The sequence below is a fragment of the Ahaetulla prasina genome, chromosome 1 (genome assembly GCF_028640845.1).
Source record: "Ahaetulla prasina isolate Xishuangbanna chromosome 1, ASM2864084v1, whole genome shotgun sequence".
NCBI lineage: Eukaryota > Metazoa > Chordata > Lepidosauria > Squamata > Colubridae > Ahaetulla > Ahaetulla prasina.
The window spans coordinates 251848520-251869945 of NC_080539.1; positions in this window are offsets into that span (position 1 = coordinate 251848520).

The window sequence follows — 21426 nt, forward strand, 5'->3', positions numbered from 1 at the left end:
GATCTCTTCAAAAAAATTGGAGATATGAAGGAAACGTTTCATGCAAAGATGGGCATGATAAAGGACCAAAATGGCAGGGACCTAACAGAGACAGAAGAGATTAAGAAGAGGTGGCAAAATTACACTGAAGAACTATACAAGAATGAGTTTAACATCCCTGACACCCACAATGGGGTAGTCACTGACTCGAGCCAGACATCCTAGAATGTGAAGTTAAATGGGCCTTAGGAAATCTGAGCAACAGCAAAGCTAGTGGAGGTGACAGTATTCCAGCTGAGCTATTCAAAATCTTAAGAGACGATGCAGTAAAAGTGCTACACTCAATTTGCCAGCAAATTTGGAAAACTCAACTGTGGCCACAGGATTGGAAAAGGTTAGTTTACATTCCAATTCCAAAGAAAGGCAATGTCAAAGAATGTTCAAACTATCACACCATTGCACTCATTTCACATGCTAGTAAGATTATACTTAAAATCCTACAAGCTAGGCTCCAGCAGTATGTGGATCAAGAACTACCAGAAGTACAGGCAGGATTTTGAAGAGGCAGAGGAACTAGAGATCAAATTGCCAACATAAGCTAGATCGTGAAGAAAGCTAGGGAGTTCCAGAAAAACATCTACTTCTGCTTCATTGACTATGCTAAAGCCTTTGATTGTGTGGATCACAACAAATTGTGGCAAGTTCTTAAACAGATGTTATAGTTGCCAATCAGAAGGTCCCAGATTCAGGCATTTTCATAATGCATATTATATGTAATTAATTCTGTACCACATGCACTGTACCATATTCTAACAAGTTCTTCATATTGCACCTATTTTACATCTCTGTCCTTTCAAATCTGGTTAATATGACAAAGTAATGCTTCCTTGTCTAAAGTTTTGAAAAAGTAAGAAACAAATAGGTTAGACACATATTTTTACCATAATAGACAACACACTAAGATTCAGGTTCAGAGAGTTTTTCAGAGAGCGGGGGTGGGGGTGGGGAAGCAACCTTCTGACACAAGTGTTTATTTTCTCCCCATTTTTCCCCTCAAGTATTTGCTTGAGATCACTGTTTCCAATGCTGCTTTCTATAAAGAGAACTAATGGACATAATCACATATGATGTGAAGTGTTTAATTTGGTGTATAGAATGTGTCCTTTTTTCACACTCCATTAGTGACCTACATAGATGAGATTGTGAGAATTTAGTTGAATGGCCACTCCACCTGAGAGATCACACCATTTGTGGTGGTACATTTTTTCATTTTACCCTGAATGTACTTGCTTTATGCAGCACTGTGTAATGGGAGATCCTCAGAACTGAGTCTTCTAATAGAGCAGACCAATTAAGGTTTATTTTTAAAAAATGGAAATTGACATGGAGGTTTTCTAATTTGCCACTGAAATCACCACTTTCATAACTTTGGAAAATTATATTTTCAAATGGCCATCAAGCAAATTTTTTTCTTAATCTGTCACTAATACACTACAGAATTTGGGGTGAGAGCCTCTTCTTTGCCTCAGCCCAGAGGATTTATAGCTGAATCAGTTTCTTAATCTCCATTCATTGGGAATCAATAATAAAAATCCTCAACAACAGGGGAAATAAACTGTCCTCGATTTTCATTCAGGACAATCTGGCACATTCCTACAATATAGTTAAATTTCATTGCTTAGTTCTTTTAAATGTCACATCCTTAAACTAAAATAGTTAGTGGACAGTTGCCTGAGACCTAAAACTAAGTTTTGTTACAAGGATGAGATACTGTCCCAATTGAGGAGAAAGAGAAAAATAGTTGACCAAATTAAATATCCGAGCAAGGAGACCATATTTTTTTTCTGCTTTAAACTTTAAAAAATTCAACATTCCAAGTAAATATGTTCAGTAGCAATCACACACAAAAAATAATGAAGGAAGAAAGCCAATGGGGCTTTTATCTTTTATATTGTATTAAATGGCAGGTGCCCAATCAAAGTCATTAATGAATCTGCATCTCTGGTTCCCAGAGATCACGATACTGCCAAATCGGAGAATTAGCAAAATCAAAGGGTTTGTGGATGTGATAACACTATCCCTCTCCTAGTTACATATCAGGATCTTGGAACACTAGGGGTATCATACAGAGCAGGAATTCACAATTTTATTAGCTCCAGGGCTACAGAAACCTTTGCCAAGTGTTACTGATCATTGTGTGACTTTTTATCCTGGTATAGTGAAGGCAGAAAGTCAACTATGCTAGTTAAAGATTGTTAAAAAGTTACATTGACCTTCTAAAAGGGGAGAAGGAGTAAAACTGAGGTTTCTGCTAGCTCATTTCAAAAGTAGCTGCAGACATCCAGGCAAGTCACTCTCCCCTTCCCTCAAGCATTCAACCATTACCTCATGCTCACAGGCATCCGAGCCAGAATTTCAGCTCCCTGTCTAATTGAGCCACACACTGGTGTTTTCAAGGACATGTCAATGTCCAGAGGCAGCCTCACCCCACACAGACTCTTATCTTACAATGTCAGTGATAAAACAGAGTAGGGGTGAGCGTGTAGGAGAAATAAAGATAGCAAATGGCATGCAGGTGAAGAATCCAGAGATTGCATCTGAAGATTAATGGATATTATAGGCAGGCCAGATGATTATCAGTCAATTGCCAGGACCACAAGCTTCGGTAAACATCATATCCTGCCTGGAGCTTGGTTTCGAACTCAGCTGGAATGCTCAAAGGAAACATTGCTTAAGTGCAGAGCTTAGAATGTGGCCTGGTACACCTAGAGCCGTGATGGCAAACCTATGGCATGCATGCCCAAGATGGCACACAGAGCCATCTTTCTGGGCATGTTAGCTGTCACCCAACCCACCTGCAGCTACGCATGCGTGTGTGCCCCAGCTGGTGTTCGGGCCTCCGGTGCACATGCACGCAATTCAGGGGACCCAGGTGGTCTTCAGAGCTCTTCTGCACCTATGTGTGTTTACACATGCGCCGAGTGTACTTGCACACAGCATGTGCATGTGTAGATAGCGTTTGAGTGCATGCATTGAGCGTGTGAAAACTGTGCGCATGTACAGATGTGCGATTGCACAAGCAGCGCACGGGGGAGCTGAGCAAAGCCTGTGCGCATTTACAGATGGTATGATTGCACATGCAGCGCAGGGGGAGCCACGTGAAAGCCACATGCCTGCGCAGATGGTGTGGTTGTGCGCGCTGCACATGGGGAGGAGTCGCGTATCAGCGCAGATAGCATGCAAAGTGCAAAGCACATATCTGTTCAGCACTCGGTGAGTAAAAGGTTCGCCACCACTGACCTAGAAGAGGACATGCTGAAACCTCACAACTAGTGCAAGACTTATGGGAAAAAGTAAATGGTTGTATGCTTCTTTATAGACATTAAGGTGTTGTTGTTGTTTTGTAAAGTGAGTATTAACATATTGGATGTGAAAGACTAGATTTTGTGGTCACAACCTCACTTGCAAAATTCCAGAAGGCTGAAGAAGATGACCAAAGCAGCGCACACCTTCCCCAACAAGAAGCTATTGCTTTGGTCATCTTCTTCACCCTTCTGGAATTTTGCAAGGTGAGGTTGTGACCTAACGATGTCCATAAAATCTAGTCTTTCACACCCAATCTGTAAATATGTATAGATTTGCTTTGCTGTGTGGTGTCCACTCCTTAGAGAGCAAAGAATCCTCACATACTGTACAAGAGTCAAATTCTGAAAGTGGGCAAGAATCTATAAGGAATGGAGTTCCATTAAGAGATCAATGCTATACAAAATAAGGACTACATTTTTTGGTTCTCATCCATTTTGGGTGGGCTGTGGTAGCTAATGGAGGGGTCGCAAATGTGAGTGCATGTGCCACCTCTGCGCATGCACAGGACCTTCTGCGCATGTGCAAAGCATATTAAAAAAATGGGACATTTTTGTCCGGGCAGGTGGGCAGAGCCTCCCGCAGCTACTACCAGTTTGCCCAAACCAGATAGAACTGGCTGAATACCACCACTGGCTCTACACTATGCTTTTCTAAAAACATTACTGACTTAATAGAAGAAGTTGTCCTTTAAAACAGAACTTATATTGGAGAGAGAAAGATATGCTGGTGAAGACCTATTTGCAGTTAGGTATGTATGCATAAAAAGGGATACGGTGGCTCAGGGGCTAGGATGTTGAGCTTGTTGATCGAAAGGTCGGCAGCTCAGCGGTTCGAATCCCTAGTGCTGCCATGTAACGGGGTGAGCTCCCGTTACTTGTCCCAGCTTCTGCCAACCTAGCAGTTTCGAAAGCACGTAAAAATGCAAGTAGAAAAAATAGGGACCACCTTTGGTGGGAAGGTTCCGTGCGCCTTTGGCGTTGAGTCATGCCAGCCACATGGCCACGGAGACGTCTTCGGACAGTGCTGGCTCTTTGGCTTTGAAACGGAGATGAGCACCGCCTCCTAGAGTCGGCAATGACTAGCACGTATGTGCGAGGGGAACCTTTACCTTTACCTTATGTATGCATATATCTTCTAACCCATATGCAACCTATATAAAATAATATGATGAAATAAAATGGAGTTAAAATCCATATCATTGTTATCAAGATGAATTCAACTAACCATTAAGAACAGAGGTCTTCAAACTTGGCAGCTTTAAGACGTGTGGACTTCAACTCCCAGAATTCTTCAGCCAGCATAGCTGGCTGGAGAATTCTGGGAGTTGAAGTCCACAATCTTAAAGCTGCCAAGTTTGAAGACCTCTGATTAAGAACTTGGCAAAAAAGGTGGGTTGTTGCTTTTAAAAAGCAATAATTGTTTGCCGTTCATGGAGTAGATTGGTCAATTACTTACTTGGGGCTGCATGGAAACCCGGATATTCTTTTCCACTACAAGGTTCAACTGAAGCCTTGACATGTTTGCCAAAAAATCCTGATTTTTATCCCAGCAAAACCTTTTTGGCATCTTTGTTCCCAAGCTTGTACAATGTATCTATTTCAGCCCATACCACTGTAAACACAATTGTTTTCAGTAAGATGAATTTACACATGAGGCTGCCATGTATAAAGTGCTAACATATCAAATTGTGAACCCAACAGAATCTATCAGACCTCTGCATAAATATCTACTATCTACATATGTCTAATATCTACTAAATATCTATTCTCTACATATATTCTATAGTTTGTTTGAGGCATGTGAGGACTCTGATCAAGTGATCACTCTGGGAACAAGAATTTACACGCATATTATAACTGTTTATAGCTATATGTACAATTGCTTTCTCAGTTTATGCAAAAGTCTTGAGGTTCTTTATGATTAGTGAAAGAGCTTTCAACCACATAATACTGATTTTTAATATACCTAACTAATTCTATTCCTAATGTTCAAGATATAATTAAGATTTAGCATGATTTGGTTTCTTCAAAACACAATTACCAATGTAACAGTATCAAAGCATCATGTATTCACACACATCAGATACAGGAAAAATCTTGTTTGTGTTTATATTATTTCAGAAGCTTGGAAATGTTTACATTATCATACGATACTATCTCCAAATCTTCCCACATTTACTCCAACAGCCCTCGGGTATCCAAGTTATGGAGAACCAACCAAAATGAAGGAGCCGTAAAAATGTATTTGTCTTGTCACAAATGCTACTGTTTAAACAGCCATTAATGCCAATGATCCATGACCTATCTGCTCAACTCTATTTTCAGAACAATTATAGAATGATAAGGATGGGGAGGGAAAAAAAAGAGATGTTTTTGGGAAATGCATGGAAATAAGTTTCTTTTGTTTCTTTAATGCCAAATCAAAATTGCCAAAGCATCGCCCCATCTACTCTGCAGGAGTTGTCCGCTACGAAAGAAATAATGAAATCAAATGTTTGTCTTGGATCAAATAACAGTAGAAGGAAGAATAAGCTCGGATGTTAGTAATTGCTCAATGGCTATGTTGAGACATGTCAGTCACTGTCAATAGCAGGAGAGATTAAGGGGGAGTGAAATAAATCATTGCAAGATTTATAGGGAACGCAGGAAAATTATGATTGCTTTGAGATACTAGATAAAATATTATTCAAGGCAGGTCAGTAGCTATCAATAACTAGAAAACATAGATTTTTTAAATCTTGGAGTTTGTGCCATCTAGAAATAAAATGCATCAATCTGATGCCCTGACGCTATAAAGCACTGCACACCAGAACAACTAGACACAAGAACAGTTTTTCCCGAATGCCATCATTCTGCTAAACAAATAATTTCCTCAACACTGTCAAACTATGTACTAAGACTGCATTAATATTAATCTTTTCATCGTTCCTATCACCCATCTCCTTCCATTTATGACTGTATGACTGTAACCTTGTTGCTGGTATCCTTAAGGTTTATATTGACTGCTTCCCTATGACTATCATTAAGTGTTGTACCTTATGATTCTTGACGAATATATCTTTTCTTTTATGTACACTGAGAATTTATGCACCAAGACAAATTCCTTGTGTGTCCAATCACACTTGGCCAATAAAGAATTATATTCTATTCTATTCCAGATGTATTAAGATTGGAATTCCCAGAAGCCATACCTTTCATGTTTTGTCTTATGCTGGTTAGAATTCTGATTTGACTCTCTTCTTTCTTTCTGGCTATTATGCTCAAACTAACTTGCTTTACCCAACAAGCAATAGCAATGGCTGAATTCCCACAAGAGCTTGAATCACAAACTTCCCTCCCAACTTAGCCTTGTCTAGCATGTCATGCAAAGTCAATCATTATGGCTTAGTAAGATATGTAAACCCAGCCACTAAAAATGAGAGTGGAAACTGAAACACAGAAACACTGCTTTAAGATGTAAGCTATTTCTCACATCGAAGTAATTTATTTTAATGTTTAAGCCAAACATAAGTGTTTGAAAATTGACTGCCAGAGCAAGGGAAGGTTAATTAAGTGGTTAGACTAAAGAACTGAATGTGCAGAAGATGTTAGTCTTGCCTTACCAAAGGCTAATTCTAATTCAAAACTTAATGTTCTAGGAATTTAAATGGGATGCAAGCCATCCAAAACTGATAATGATTTCCTTCTACCAACTTCTCATTTTCTTCCATCCTCTTTGCTATTCTTTTCATCCAAAGAACCTCATCTTCAAGTAATTACATTATAAGACTTCGTTAGTATATTAGATAATCCTGTGACCCATTGAGTCTGATGTGACCAGACTTAACAATAAATTGTAAACTGACCGTATTTTTTTTATCCCAGTGCTGGATAGTCCTGTGATCATCTATGATGTGTATACATCATAAATAGAAAAACAACTATAGTTGCAAATGAATTTCAAAAATAAATCAATATTTACTTACCCAAACAAAATGGATGACTATGGGTATCAAAAAGCAGTGACAGCAGAAGTGTTGTGACTCCAGCTCCCGAGCCTGTCCTCACGGAGGAAGATGACTCTGAAAGTGATGGGGAGGAGCTGACATGGCCTCCCTCTCCAGGACCCTCCTTTCTGGCAACGCCTCAGGTTCCAGCTGAAGGCCAGGAGGAAGGCGTGTTGGAGCACCCACTAATAGGGAGTGATGAAGATCAATCTTGGATTGATCCCAGGCAGTGTTGGAGGGAGAGGCGTGCGCAGCAAAGGAAGAGATGTGGCAGGGCCAGAGATTGCTGAGTCACTGAGCCACGCCCCACAGGGAATAAAAGTGGGTGGGGTTGCTCTGCAGGCTCTGTGACAGACAAAAACTGCATATCCTGAGCTTCGGATGAGATAGTTTTCGGATTTAAAGCTTGGACTTTGTGAGTGACTTCTGACTATTCTTTGAACTCTTGGTTACCCCAGCAACGGACTACAGATATGCTAACTCCTGTTTCTAGAGGTGATAAGAAACTTGGCAGGCATTTAGAAAGTAGTTGCCAGAATTTTTATCTGCTAAAGGGAATCAGGTCAGCTTGTAAAAATAAATTACTGGCAGACATCATTTGCTCGTGTGCTTTCCTAGGTGAGGTGGGGGGACAGAACAAGAAGCAACTTCCCCATTGTCTTTGCTTGTGGGAAACTGGCATGGAGCAGCAGAAATTGTGTTCATTTTACCACTGGGATGTTGCAAGAGCCATGACTTTCTGAATAAAAGTGGTCTAAACATCATGGAAATTTCAAATTCACAGGAATAATGGCCCCCGTTATTTTATGCATTAAATTATTGGATTTTAGGTACCTTAACTCAAACACTGTTATGGTAAAATGCACTGATTGAACTTATGTCAAAAAAATAGAGTTTAGGTTACTGTTCATTTTGTTTTTATCTAGCATGATACCATGCTATTTGAAGCTTTCTTTGCATTACTTGCAATTCCCAGAGAATAAAAGGCATGTTTAAAAAATGTTGTACTCAACGGAAAACAATAAATTACATCATCATTAAAATGGAACTACTTAATGTATAATGTAGAATTATGAATATACAATGTGATTATTTGGCAGTATTCTTTTGATGGACTATTATGGGGTAGTCAACCTTTTTATACCTACTGCCAACTTTTGTATCTCTGTTAGTGGTAAAATTTTCTAACCACCCATCGGTTCCACAGTAATGTGCCGTGTATCGTCGTCTGCGCATGCCTCTCGCGCATCGTGGATTGGGTTTGGGGGCAGCGGCTACCACTTCTGCTTGTCTGTTACAGCTGGGTGGTGTGGGGGGAAATGCGCGAGCTATTCTGGGACGAGGGTCTTTTGTTTGCGGTCGCACTATAGCGCCATTTAGTTTCACTTACGTAACGTGAACTAAACTTATGCACGGGCGATACAAATAGTATATTTTCAGAAATTTAAATTGTCAGGGGGAATGTTATGAAAACCTAATGAAAATGTTTTTAAATAATGCTATGAAAATTTTTTTAAAAGTCAATTAAATTAAAAAAAAGGAAAGTGCTTCAGTATCTGACAAAACCCCTACCGCCCACCATGAAAGCTGAAACGCCCACTAGTGGGCGGTAGGGACCAGGTTGACTACCACTGGGCCTCTGTGGCTCAGGCTGCTAATGCAGTCTGTTATTAACAGCAGCTGCCTGCAATTACTGCAAGTTCTAGTCCCACCAGGCCCAAGGTTGACTCAGCCTTCCATCCTTTATAAGGTAGGTAAAATGAGGACCCAGATTGTTGGGGGCAATAAGTTGACTTTGTATATAAATATACAAATAGAATGAAGACTATTGCTAACATAGTGTAAGCCACCCTGAATCTTCGGAGAAGGGCGGGATATAAATGCAAATAATAATAATAAAAAAATCTGCTTTATCTGCTTAACTTTTTGCCAAAAATGGACTAACGTTTTCTCTGCAATTTCATTCATTACTTTATTTAAGTATTTGTTGAATTTACATTCTGATTTTTCCTCAAATGCTTAAGAAAGTACTGTTTGTGCATAGCTCTGTAAAGTATCTCAGATATTCTTGTACAATTATACACTTGCTATAATTGCAATTAAATTAAATATAATAGCAATTAAATATACAATCAAAAAAACTTTTTTGAGAATAAAACATTTGATAAGAATCTACCATATGCAGCCTTTCTTCTGCATTAGCTAAAATCAGAATTATTTTTGTTTTAAATTTTAAATCAGTATAATGTTGTCTTTGAGATGCTCACAAGGAAGCAAGTGCTCATTTCTCAATCTTTGCACACAAAAAACAAGCTGGCAGGTTTTTTGCTGTTAAGATATTCATTCATGCTTACAGGTTTTAATTTCACTTCCCATCCTTTTGCCTGTCAAGTCAGAAACAGATTAGAAGTGATGAATGGAAAGGGGGCAAAGCAATGACCCCAACAGACAGACAATGCAATGAGTACAAGCCAGACAGCTGAGTCTCCAGTGCATTGGCACATTTGGCTTCAAAAACAAATAGAAGACTTTTGAGCAGGCCTGCAGTCAGAAATTCTGACAGCTAACAAGGATTCTAAGAAATAGCTTGGAATGATCTTACTTTCAAACAAGCCAGTTGGAAGTTACTTGCATTCAGAATGTTCTGTGGGAGGGGGGAAATGGAAAATAAGCCATGATTTCGGAAAATCCAAAATCTGCCATCAAGCTCGTCCGTGGGTCAAAGATTCCACATTTCTCTACTTTGCAATCAGTTTTCTATCAGCTCCTAAATAAAATACCCCAACTTTTATAAACTTTTTCTCAGGTTTATCTTTGCTGTAGTGGTTCCCCTGCTGTGAAATTCTCTACTGAGAAATATTCATTTGATGGCAAATGAAGTCTCTCATTTAATTCCTTTAGTTTTTGTGAATATTGCTTGGAGCCTTTGTGTTCGCTTTCAGCAGGGAAGGCATTATAGGAATAGACTCTATACACAGCATTTTCTATCATTTACACAGCTTTATAATGATTGTTAGTTACTTTATTGGACAAGCCATAATGACTGCATACAAAGGTTACATCATCCCCATCATGAAAGAAATACCATTTGAACAATGAAAATGGCATGATACTTGCCAAAATGAATCAGGTGAGGTTTAAACAACCTGCTAGCATTGATAGAAAAGACCGTGGAAATCCTATAAATGACTGTGCCATGGAATTTGTACATTGCAACCTAATTTCCTGACCATAAGGGGCGTGCATAAGCGCACAAACGTGCCTACCGTTCCTGTCCTACTGTTTTTCTTTTCTTCTTCCTATATACATATATATATATATGCCTATACCTCCTTATATTTACCCATATATCTGTTTATATGCTATATAATCTTTTTGTATGATGTTGTGACAAAATAAATAAAATAAAAAAATAAATAAATAAAATGTTCTGTGTAGGTGAGTTAAAATAGTGATAAATGACATCCCAATGGATCACAGTAGATAAGGTGTGCAATAACTGTTAGATAAATGAAATTATTTTGAAACAAAAACATCCTCTGTCTCTGTGTCTCTGCCTGTCTTTCTGTCTGTCTGTCTCTCTGTCTGTCTGTCTCTAACTCTCTGTCTCTGTGTGTGTGTGTGTGTGTGTGTGTGTCTGTCCGTCTCTCTCTCTCTCTCTCTCATTGTCTCTCTCTCGCTCTCTTTCTCTCATCATTCCTTTTCTCAGTTATCTTCATATTGTCATGAGATTCAACTTTCTTTATTTTTATTTTTTTATTTACATTTATATCCCACCCTTCTCTGAAGACTCAGGGCGGCTTACATTGTGTAAGGCAATAGTCTCATTCTATTTGTATATTTATATACAAAGTCAACTTATTGCCCCCCCCAACAATCTGGGTCCTCATTTTACCTACCTTATAAAGGATGGAAGGCTGAGTCAACCTTGGGCCTGGTGGGACTAGAACCTGCAGTACTTGCAGGCCACACCGCTCAGGCTGTAAGAATGATGTCTTGTTGGTGGGAAAAAATCATCTGAAACAAAACATATAAAAACAGTCAATGAAATTGAGGTAGTGCTAATGTGTTGACTCACCGGGTTAAGTATCACTGACAGCCCCCTTAAATGGGCTTCACAGATTCCTCAGGCTTCTATGTCTTTTGCTGAAAACAAGCCCTCTCACAGAACCTTGCACTGTTCATGTCAAGACAGCCGTCCTTAGTTGCAACAGCAGCAACAAAGGCAGAAGACTTGACGTGCTGCTCCATCTGGGCCTTATTATATAAATGAGGTCATATATCTGGATTCCTCCTTTGTTCTGCATTTGGGGTAATGGAAGTTCTGTAATGGAAGAACATTTTCTAGAACTCAGACCTTGCTAACGTTAGAGGTCTCCGATGTGCTCATTTTTACTATGCTGAGCTTCAGAACTGCAGGACAATCCAGAATCTTCAAAGTCTGCGAGGGCTTCAGATACCTGTGATGTGAACATCATGAATCCTCTTCAAGATTGAGTTATAGTGTAAAATTTCCCCCAGAAATATCCAGGGATTCTGACCTAAAAATAACATCAGTCTCCTCATCACTGGCTTCTTTCCTTTGCCATGCCCTCCTTGCTTAGGGTATTTTAAGGACCATCCTTATTCCTTGTAGCTTTTCATTTAAAAACAAAACAAAACCCAGTAAGCAAAGCATATTTACCTGACCTATAAAACACACATTTCATTATAGAAAATCTATTAGAAAAATCCGAGTAAGTCCTGTTTATGTTCTGTCTGAAATCATTCTCCTATTCTCTCTCAGGGTTACAAGTCACTATAGATATGATAAATTTTATAAGCATTATTGAGATCAGGGGAGGGAGGGAGGGAGGCAGGGAGATAGATGGATGGATGGATGGATGGATGGATAGATAGATAGATAAATAGATAGATAGATAGATAGATAGATAGATAGATAGATAGATAGATAGATAGATAGATAGATAGATAGATAGATAGATAGATAGAGGCTCGAAGTCACATTCAATTCTGATTGTAATTTCCATACTGCATTCATGTGTAATCACTATTAACTTATTATGGGGTTTAGTGCATTGTTTTTTACAACCCCATATTGGATGGATATGATAATCAGGCTTGCTATAGAAAAGTGGTTTTCCTGGAACCTGCCTCTACCCTTTAACACAGGGGTGAGCAATTGATTTTCCCAAGGGGGCTATGAGAAACTGCGACTGTTGTGGTGGGCTGCTGTCGCTCCGCTCCCACCCCCGACATCTGCACTGATCCCCTGCCCCCTGTTGCCGTCATCCCACACCAAACACTTCTGATACTCTATTCCTGCAGACATTGCAGGCTGAACAGAGACAGTCTGCAGATCGGATGTAGCCTACAGGCATTAAAATGCCCATGTCCGCATTAACATCTGAAATAATTCTTTGCAATGGGCCACTGAGGCAAGTTTTAGCCAAGCCAGACTATAAACCCTGTCTTTTCATGAATATTAAAGGGAAAAGCTATTCAGCTTGCTCTCGCAGTACCAATAGCATTTAGACGTGTATGCCGTCCCACAGCACTTTACACGTTAGTTGCATATTTCCCCCAACAATCTCAGTCTTCATTTTAACGGCCTCAGAAGATAGAAGGTTGACTCAACTTTGAGGCCCATCAGGACTGAACTCTAGGCTGTGGGTAGGGTTTCTTGCAATACTGCAATTTAAACTACCGCACCACTAGTGCTCCTTTATTGTTTATTTACTTATATGACCACCCATCTCACAACAGCAATTCTGGGCAGTATGCAAAGGTTAAAACCCAACAATTAAAAACAAGAACTCACGGTGCCCCAGGTAAAATACATTTAAAAGTATAAGCCTAACTGCCTAGCCCAAAAGCCAATAGGATTTGGGATCTCTGGATTTCTGCAGGGATACTGCTCCACAATAACAGTGTTGACACAGAAAAGGCAAAGCTCCTGAATCCTAGAGGTGTTAGATCTGGTCAGTTGAGTAGAAACAATTGGAAGACGACTTAGTAAATGCACAGATAACCAGTCCTGTGCCACACAGAATTTATAGGTGACAAATGGGACCTTGAATTGCACCCAGAAGACTACTGGAGAGAGTTCAGCTCACAGAGTAGTGGCGTTACGTGGGTGTAGCAAGAGATGCTAAAATCTGCCTATGCTATTGCATTCAGGACCAACTGCAGCTTCTGAATGATCTTCAAGGGTAGTAGCCCCATGTCGAATTTTCAGTAACCCAAACAGGAAGTGACTAAAGCATGAGTCACCAGAAGCAAGGTCTATCAGCCCAGAAACAGACATAATTGAACGACAAGACAAATCTGTGCAAAATACTCTACCACAGGGTTTTCATTTGCTCTTCAAATGGGAGCCATGACTTCCAGGAGGATGTGTGCAACTTCCCCAAGTTGCACACTGATTCTAACTAGGGAAAGCTATCCCCCAGGGTTAGCTAGTGCTAGATTCAGGCTTGAAAGGGCTGAGCAATGACTGAGGCGAGACATGCATTAACAGGTAACATTACATTCTAACAAGCTTAACATTTGAGCAACAGTCTCAACAGAACAGAATGTGTCTGTTTGACAGCTCTTATATACCGGCTGCCAGACTGTTTAGCCAATCAGGAACACGGTACGAACTTCTCATTCTCCACTAGGGGAACGGACCATGGAGAGGACTTAGGACACGACAGATAGAGATGGAAAATCTCTGGAATTTGGAGGGCCCTGATACTCCCAGACACTCAGACTTGCAAGGATTGGGTCAAAGCTTTTTGTCCTGCTTTAGAGCTTTATAGCCTCCAGGTACCAGTAAAGGATCTGAGCAGCATCACTCGGTTGGCACAAGTGCAAGTGGATAACATCATCATATTGATGATACACACCACCCCATGTTGATGGATGATCTCACTCTATGTTTTCATATAGATGTGATGTTGGAGTAACAAGAGAGTGTAGCCCTGGGCACTTCACAAAATAGAGATCTCTGGCTCAGTTTCTCCTCGCCACTAACAGATTCAAATTGGCCTTAAAGAAAAGAGAAGAACCACTGGGTACACAATACCTCATACTGCTAATGCCCTAACATGACCCAGTAGAAAGATCAAGGAGGACCACGATGGAGGCATCACCTCTATCCTGAGCCTGCCAATGCCATGATTAGATTGCTTGACCATGCAATTGGAAGATATTCATATATAGTTAACATCAGATCACAAAATAAGGCATTGGTGCCTGTGTCAAGCCATAGGCACTCCTGTAGTATGAAACAGTTGGTTATCTTGATGACATCTCAAGATAAATCCCTATAATATTTTCCCTAATAATTTTTACACTAAGAATTGTTTTTCCTTTAAAGCAGTTATGTCCAACCCATAGCCCAAAGACCTCATGTGGCCCTGGACAGCTAGTAATGTGGCCCCACAAGATCATAAACTTTTACCATTATTATGATATATGATATGATATATTTACATGTTATATGCAACCCATGTCAGTTCCTCTTCATTCAAGCTAAAAACGCTGGACACCCATGCTATAAAGCTTCTTCTGGAAATAATAAGAACATGAGAGACTCAACACAGCTTAGAAAATATGAAACTAGAAGAGTTGTTTGGGGTTTTCTCTGTGTATGAAAGGAAGGCCCAGCATGTTTTATTCTACTATGAAGACCAGCATCTGTTTGCATCTGCAGAAAGTGGAAGTTCAGTTAAGCTGCTTCTTAAAATTAAATTAAATTCATTTTCAAAGTTTAAAGAAAGCCCCCCAATCTCACAAGATTGCCGAACATCAACAGTCTACTAAACAGCATCTTGCAGGAAATTCATGTACGTAGACAAACATTATGCATACATGATTGATCAACTAGGTTAGTGCCTTTCTGTACAGATATTAATTCTGTGCAGCTATCTTAGCCTGTTTTATAATTCTTGGAGAATATAAGATACATTTTAAAAAAAGATTTTGGACTGACTTTCCCTGTGAGATAAAATAATTTCCAGGCTCCCAAGATAATTGCATCTTGTGTAACAGAACTGAAACAATCATTTTATTTCTCCCCTCTTAATATCCTCATGTATCTTCTTGGCTCTAATAATTCATGGTGGTTTTCCCTCAACTGTCTGTCATACCAACAAGTTCATTTGAATACTCAAGAGTGAGGGGATATGCCCTCAACTCTACTGTGATTTACCATCCAGAAAAAATAATGTAAGCCTGTTTGACCCAAACCTAGGAAAGAAGCTTAATAGGATGCTATCTCTTGTAAATAAAAATTACAGCAGAAACAAAAAAAAATAAAATAACTCAAGGGTTTTTGTGTTTGCTTTGTGGCATTAACAAAAACAACCTTGAAGGGAACTTGTAACAGGACTACAAATCTCTTTTCAAGCGCTGTACTGCCCCCTGCTGGATATTTGATAGAAATACAGTTGTCATCAGAAATAGCAAACTGATCTTGGACAAACCAAAATTCGAATTTAGAAATTACAGCTTTTAACAGCTGTAGCCTTTAGCTCAAAATGTTTTGTTTCAGTTACTTGGGATACACAGAGAAAAATGTTATTTCTGAGGCATCTTTTTCAGAAAGATATTTACTGACAGTTACTTGTTTTTTCCCCCCTCTCTTGATTTAAAGTTATTTTTTTAAATCCCATTTAGGCTTGCTCTTTTTTAAAAGGAGACAGAATAAGACAAAAGTAGAAGGTTAATAGGAGTGAATTATGAGATTTGGGATGCCTCTCTGTGACCTTCTGCCAAGGACAGGAAACAATGGAGAAACCAAGGTGACATCACATCCTCATTATGTTGTGTTCAGTATATTGATTTTTTTTTCTTGGCCACCATTTTGCATTGATGTGTTTACAGAAATAGGTTTTAGGGATCAATATATCTGCCCTGAAAGCAATCTGTCCTTGATTTGGAAGTTTTATTTTGGAACACATCCTTGAATCTAACTTTCTTTATTAAATTTCAGCATCCAACATCAAAATGCAAACTAAAACGAAGATTATACATCAAAAAAATACACCAATAATCGAATAAGCTGAATCTTTCAGTCTGGGTGAGGCAAGATTGTAGCTGCCGATTATGATCCTTGTTCCTTCTTCCAACTTGACCCATCCACACTCCTATGAATACGGCAGTGCAGATCTTCAAGGGGATTTTTTGATTCAGTGAACATTTAAGTAAAACTGATTTCAAAGCAAGGTACCTTCAGCCCAAACTATTTTGTTTTGCTTTGCTCTTCTCTGTAGATTTCTCTGGGACCTGAAAAAGCCAAAAAAAAACAAAACTTTACAGCACGTACATTAAAGCTTATTCTGCCTTTCATATGTGGCTAAAAGGCAATACCTCATAGAATTAAATCAAATCCAACTTGCATAAACCTACCACTTTGAGTGTCCCAAAGGTGCTTTTGCAAAAGGCAAAAGTTTGAACTGAAGAAGCTTCTTGGATAAGAAGCAAAACAAAGGAAAAACAAAGTCCGGTTGCCTTTTGCAAAAGCACCTTTGGGACAACCATGACCTGGATGACTGAGAATCTCCTATACAGCTACAACTTTAAGTTACATTTATGAGAAAGAGAAAGTTTTGGTCTAACACAGGAATAAATTAAATGGCAATTTAATGAAACCATTCGGCACAATGAAACATTGTTCTCTGGCCAACAAGTTATGATGAGCTCCATGATCATTCATGAGGACAACCCTGCTCTTGGAGTTCTGCAATTCAGTAGAAAAGCAGTCTATGCTCATGTGGCACATCATTCCATTCTGTTTAATTTCTTATTCATTTAAAATGTCCCAAAATTCTGTAGTTGCTCTTGTATAACTTTTGAACAGTTGGCTCTCAACTATGCTGTAGCCCATATAAGGGGGGTGGCATCTATGGAAAATGTTGAGTGCTATAGTGCTATAGAAAATCATAATTTAGCTCCATTGGCTAAAATAAAATGTTCCCAAGCTAGGCACAAAAAGTCATCTCTACATACTAGAAATGGAGTCATCTCTACATACTAGAAATGGAGATGGAGAGCAAGAATCCAGTTTCGGCAAACCAGCCCAAAGTTGTATAGGAAAAAATAATAGATCCTTTGTCTACTCTGATAAAACCTTTCAGAACTGAAAAAGTTTGTCTTATAATAATATCAGAGTTGGAAGGGACCTTGGAGGTCTTCTAGTCCAACCCCCTGCCCAGGCAGGAAACCCTACACCATTTCAGACGAATGGCTATCCAACATTTTCTTAAAAATTTCCAGGGTTGGAGCATTTACAACTTCTGCAGGCAAGTTGTTCCACTGATTAATTGTTCTAACTCTCAGGAAATTTCTCCTTAGTTCTAGGTTGCTTCTCTCCTTGATTGAAATAATCCTTATTTATTTATGTACACCTATGGTGATCAGTGCAACAAGTAATATAGTTTGTACCTAAAGAGAACGAAGTAGAGAGGACTATGAGTGCTATAATCTTTTGGGGAGCTATTTACAACTGATTGCAGGACTTCTGCTCTCTGGTTACCATAGACCAGGTCTATTACACTGCCAATTGGTAAGCAAGTGAGGAATACTAGAATTTGTCTTTCATCAAAATGGCCTTGTAATAGGAAGTGTTCACCTAGCAATATGAATGCCCTATGTTTGTGCAACTGTTAGGAATCTTTCTGGTCCATCATCTGTATTTATTAATTTATTAATCAAATTGTTATATACCACCCCCAATGTTCATGTCACTAGTACTGCAGAATAGAATAGAATAGAATTTTTTATTGGCCAAGTGTGATTGGACACACAAGGAATTTGTCTTGGTGCATATGCTCTCAGTGTACATAAAAGAAAAGATACGTTCATCAAGGTACAACATTTACAACACAATTGATGGTCAATATATCAATATAAATCATAAGGATTGCCAGCAACAAGTTATAGTCATGCAGTCATAAATGGAAAGAGATTGGTGATGGGAACTATGAGAAGATTAATAGTAGTGCAGATTCAGTAAATAGTCTGACAGTGTTGAGGGAATTATTTGTTTAGCAGAGTGATGGCCTTCGGGGAAAAACTGTTCTTTTGTCTAGTTGTTCTGGTGTGCAGTGCTCTATAGCGTCGTTTTGAGGGTAGGGGTTGAAACAGTTTATGTCCAGGATGCGATAGTACTGCATGAGCTTGTTTCAGTTGCTTCCTGGACAATTTGAATAAATTCTGGTACAGTGCATATGACATGGCTTGACAACGTAAAATTTCTCTGTCTCCATGTGCATCAGTTCTGATTTATAAGGCAATCTTGTGAACGGAAGAGGCAGAAGCAGGATGGGGTGTTGGTTATCAGTTGTCAGTAAAACAGGGGAATGTAAAATCTATACCACAACCGACTTCTATTTTTCTTCATTCATTTCTGTCCAGGCTCCCATGGCGCTAGGTATCTGTGCTCATGACACAGAAAAATGGAGTTTTTTGATCTCAGCGTAGCAGTTGAGAGAACAACACTTTTCTCTGCTGCTTTATTCTCTCCGTAACGAAACACATAATTCAGACTTCCTACCCAGTGGAGGGCTGATGAGATTTATTGAAAACGGAAGCCATTTTTGTGAGCATTCTTGAAGGTTGGGAATTCATTTGCTGGGGGCTACTCAAAGAATAAAGGCAGAAGAAAAAGCAGATAAATATCAAACTTGCTGTGGGGGAAATCAGAGGATGGACGTCTCAAATGCACATCAAGAAAGCATGCAGCACACTTTGTACAGTATGTCCTTCAGATCTCTTACAAAGATTCATATGTTGATACAGAATCCTTCCTGATAGCCTGCAATTCTGTGCACATCTTGGTAAATGTGCTACTTTTTAAGGGAGAAAAAAAATAGCCATAACAATTGTGCAAATGAGCACACCTAGACGCCCCTCACCCTTTTGCAGCACGAAAGCTCACATTGAAACGATGGTACCGTTGTCATCACTTTAACTAGAAAGGCATTCCCCCCAAAATGCAGTCTAGAGGATCTAATCACTGTGGGGTTATTTTTTTTTTCAAATTAAGCAGAGGATTAATTAATTCACCTTATTTATATAAATAATTTATATGGCTATCCGTCTCACAACAGTGACTCTGGGTGACACAGGGATTAGAACAACAACTACAAGCAATAATTTATGAGGCCTCAGGTGAACAGTAAATCCCAATCATAAAAAACACATGAACAGCAGAAGTTACTAACTTCCTGGCCTAAACACTTAGGGAAACAGCCCGGTTTTCAAAGCGCTCTGGGCCACCAGGATCTTGGGTGGCAGGAGCGGGGAGGAATTCTGTACCAGAGGGAAGGCATGACTCCTTAATCCATCAAGAATGCCTTTTTTATATAGAGAAGATCTGGAGCATCATGGTATTTTTTTTTCTATTCCCCTTTTCCTTATGCTGGTGTGATTGTATGTATTGTGTGTGTGTGCACACATGTGTGTGTGTGTGTGTAAACCAGCATAAGGAAAAGAGTAATTGGAAAAATACCATATGATGCTCCAGATCCTCTGTTAAAAAAGGGTATCGGTGGATCAAGGAGACTTGCCTTCTCTGTGACAGTGCCATATCTATCTATCTATCCATTGATCATCTAACCATCCATCCATCCATCCATCCATCCATCTATCTATCTATCTATCCATCCATCTATCATCTATCTATCTATCTATCTATCTATCTATCTATCTATCTATCTATCTATCCATCTATCATCTATCTATCATCCATCTATCTTTCCATCCATCCAATTCTCATCTATCTATCCATCTATCATCTATCTATCATCCATCTATCTTTCCATCCATCCATCTCTCATCTATCTATCCATCCATCCATCCATCCATCCATCCATCCATCATCTAACATCTATCTATCTATCTATCTATCTATCTATCTATCTATCCATCTATCATCCATCTATCATCCATCTATCTATCCATCCATTCATCTATCCATCCATCCATCATCTAACATCTATCTATCTATCCATCTATCATCTATCTATCTATCTATCTATCTATCTATCTACTATCTATGTATTTCTTTTTAATTTGGAACAAATGAATAGTCCACTTCATTTTCCCATTCAATTGCTCAGCCTGTCCACTTAGTATGAATAACCTCTAGAGCCAACCCACATGGTGATATACAACTACACATTGTTTCCTTAAAGATTGACAGATCGGTATGACTGCTTTCTATTTCCTGAGTTTTACTCCGACCCTTGATGGCATCTTGTCTGAGAGGCTCTATTAAATATGTACTATATTAAAGGGCAAAGGTGAGGAAGAAGAAGTTCAACAAGGAGCCTTTGACAAATTAAAGGTCACATATATGTATCTTACAGGAGAGTGGAAGGATTGGCAATTGCCCTGCAATGCCTGCTTCCTCCCTCAACTTTGGTCTCACACATATGCACAAACACACACAGAGAGAACTTGAATGAACTCAAAGCCTGAAGTTAAGATTTGGATTGCCAGGATTAAAATATTCTGAAATACCTATCAAAACTGCTCAAGTAATAGTTATTTCCCTTGCCCACAATAACATAAAAACTCAATTTCTTCCATTCACAGCCATGATTAATTGTTGTCAGAGTCTGAGCTAAGCAATCATCTGTTTGGTATCTTATTTGTCTATGTTATTAAGTAGTTGTCTCTTTTTCTGCACTTCTGTGATCTTTTTGCTGTGCGACTCCAGTTGTTTTGAAAGAGAGTTACATGAGAACAAATGGCATCATTAAAGAAATTGATCTGCAGTTATCATCATCATCATCATTTCTCAGAAAACTTGTCTCTTTAACTTTTACTCTCTTAAAGAGAATTGCACTGTATTGTTTCATTCTGCCTATGAACCTGTTTTATTAATCAAATATTAAAAATTAAAATTTTAATTTTAATTAAATCTAGAGGCATGTTTTTACTGTATAACATCCAAGCTGTTATCAGAACTTTATAGTCAACACTGACTGTATAATTATACCAAGGATGAAATAAAGATGAGAGTCAAAGGAATTAGGCCATTTTTGAAAAACAACCGCTAGTTGAAAATAGCAACTAATATTTTATAATTTTATATAGATTTT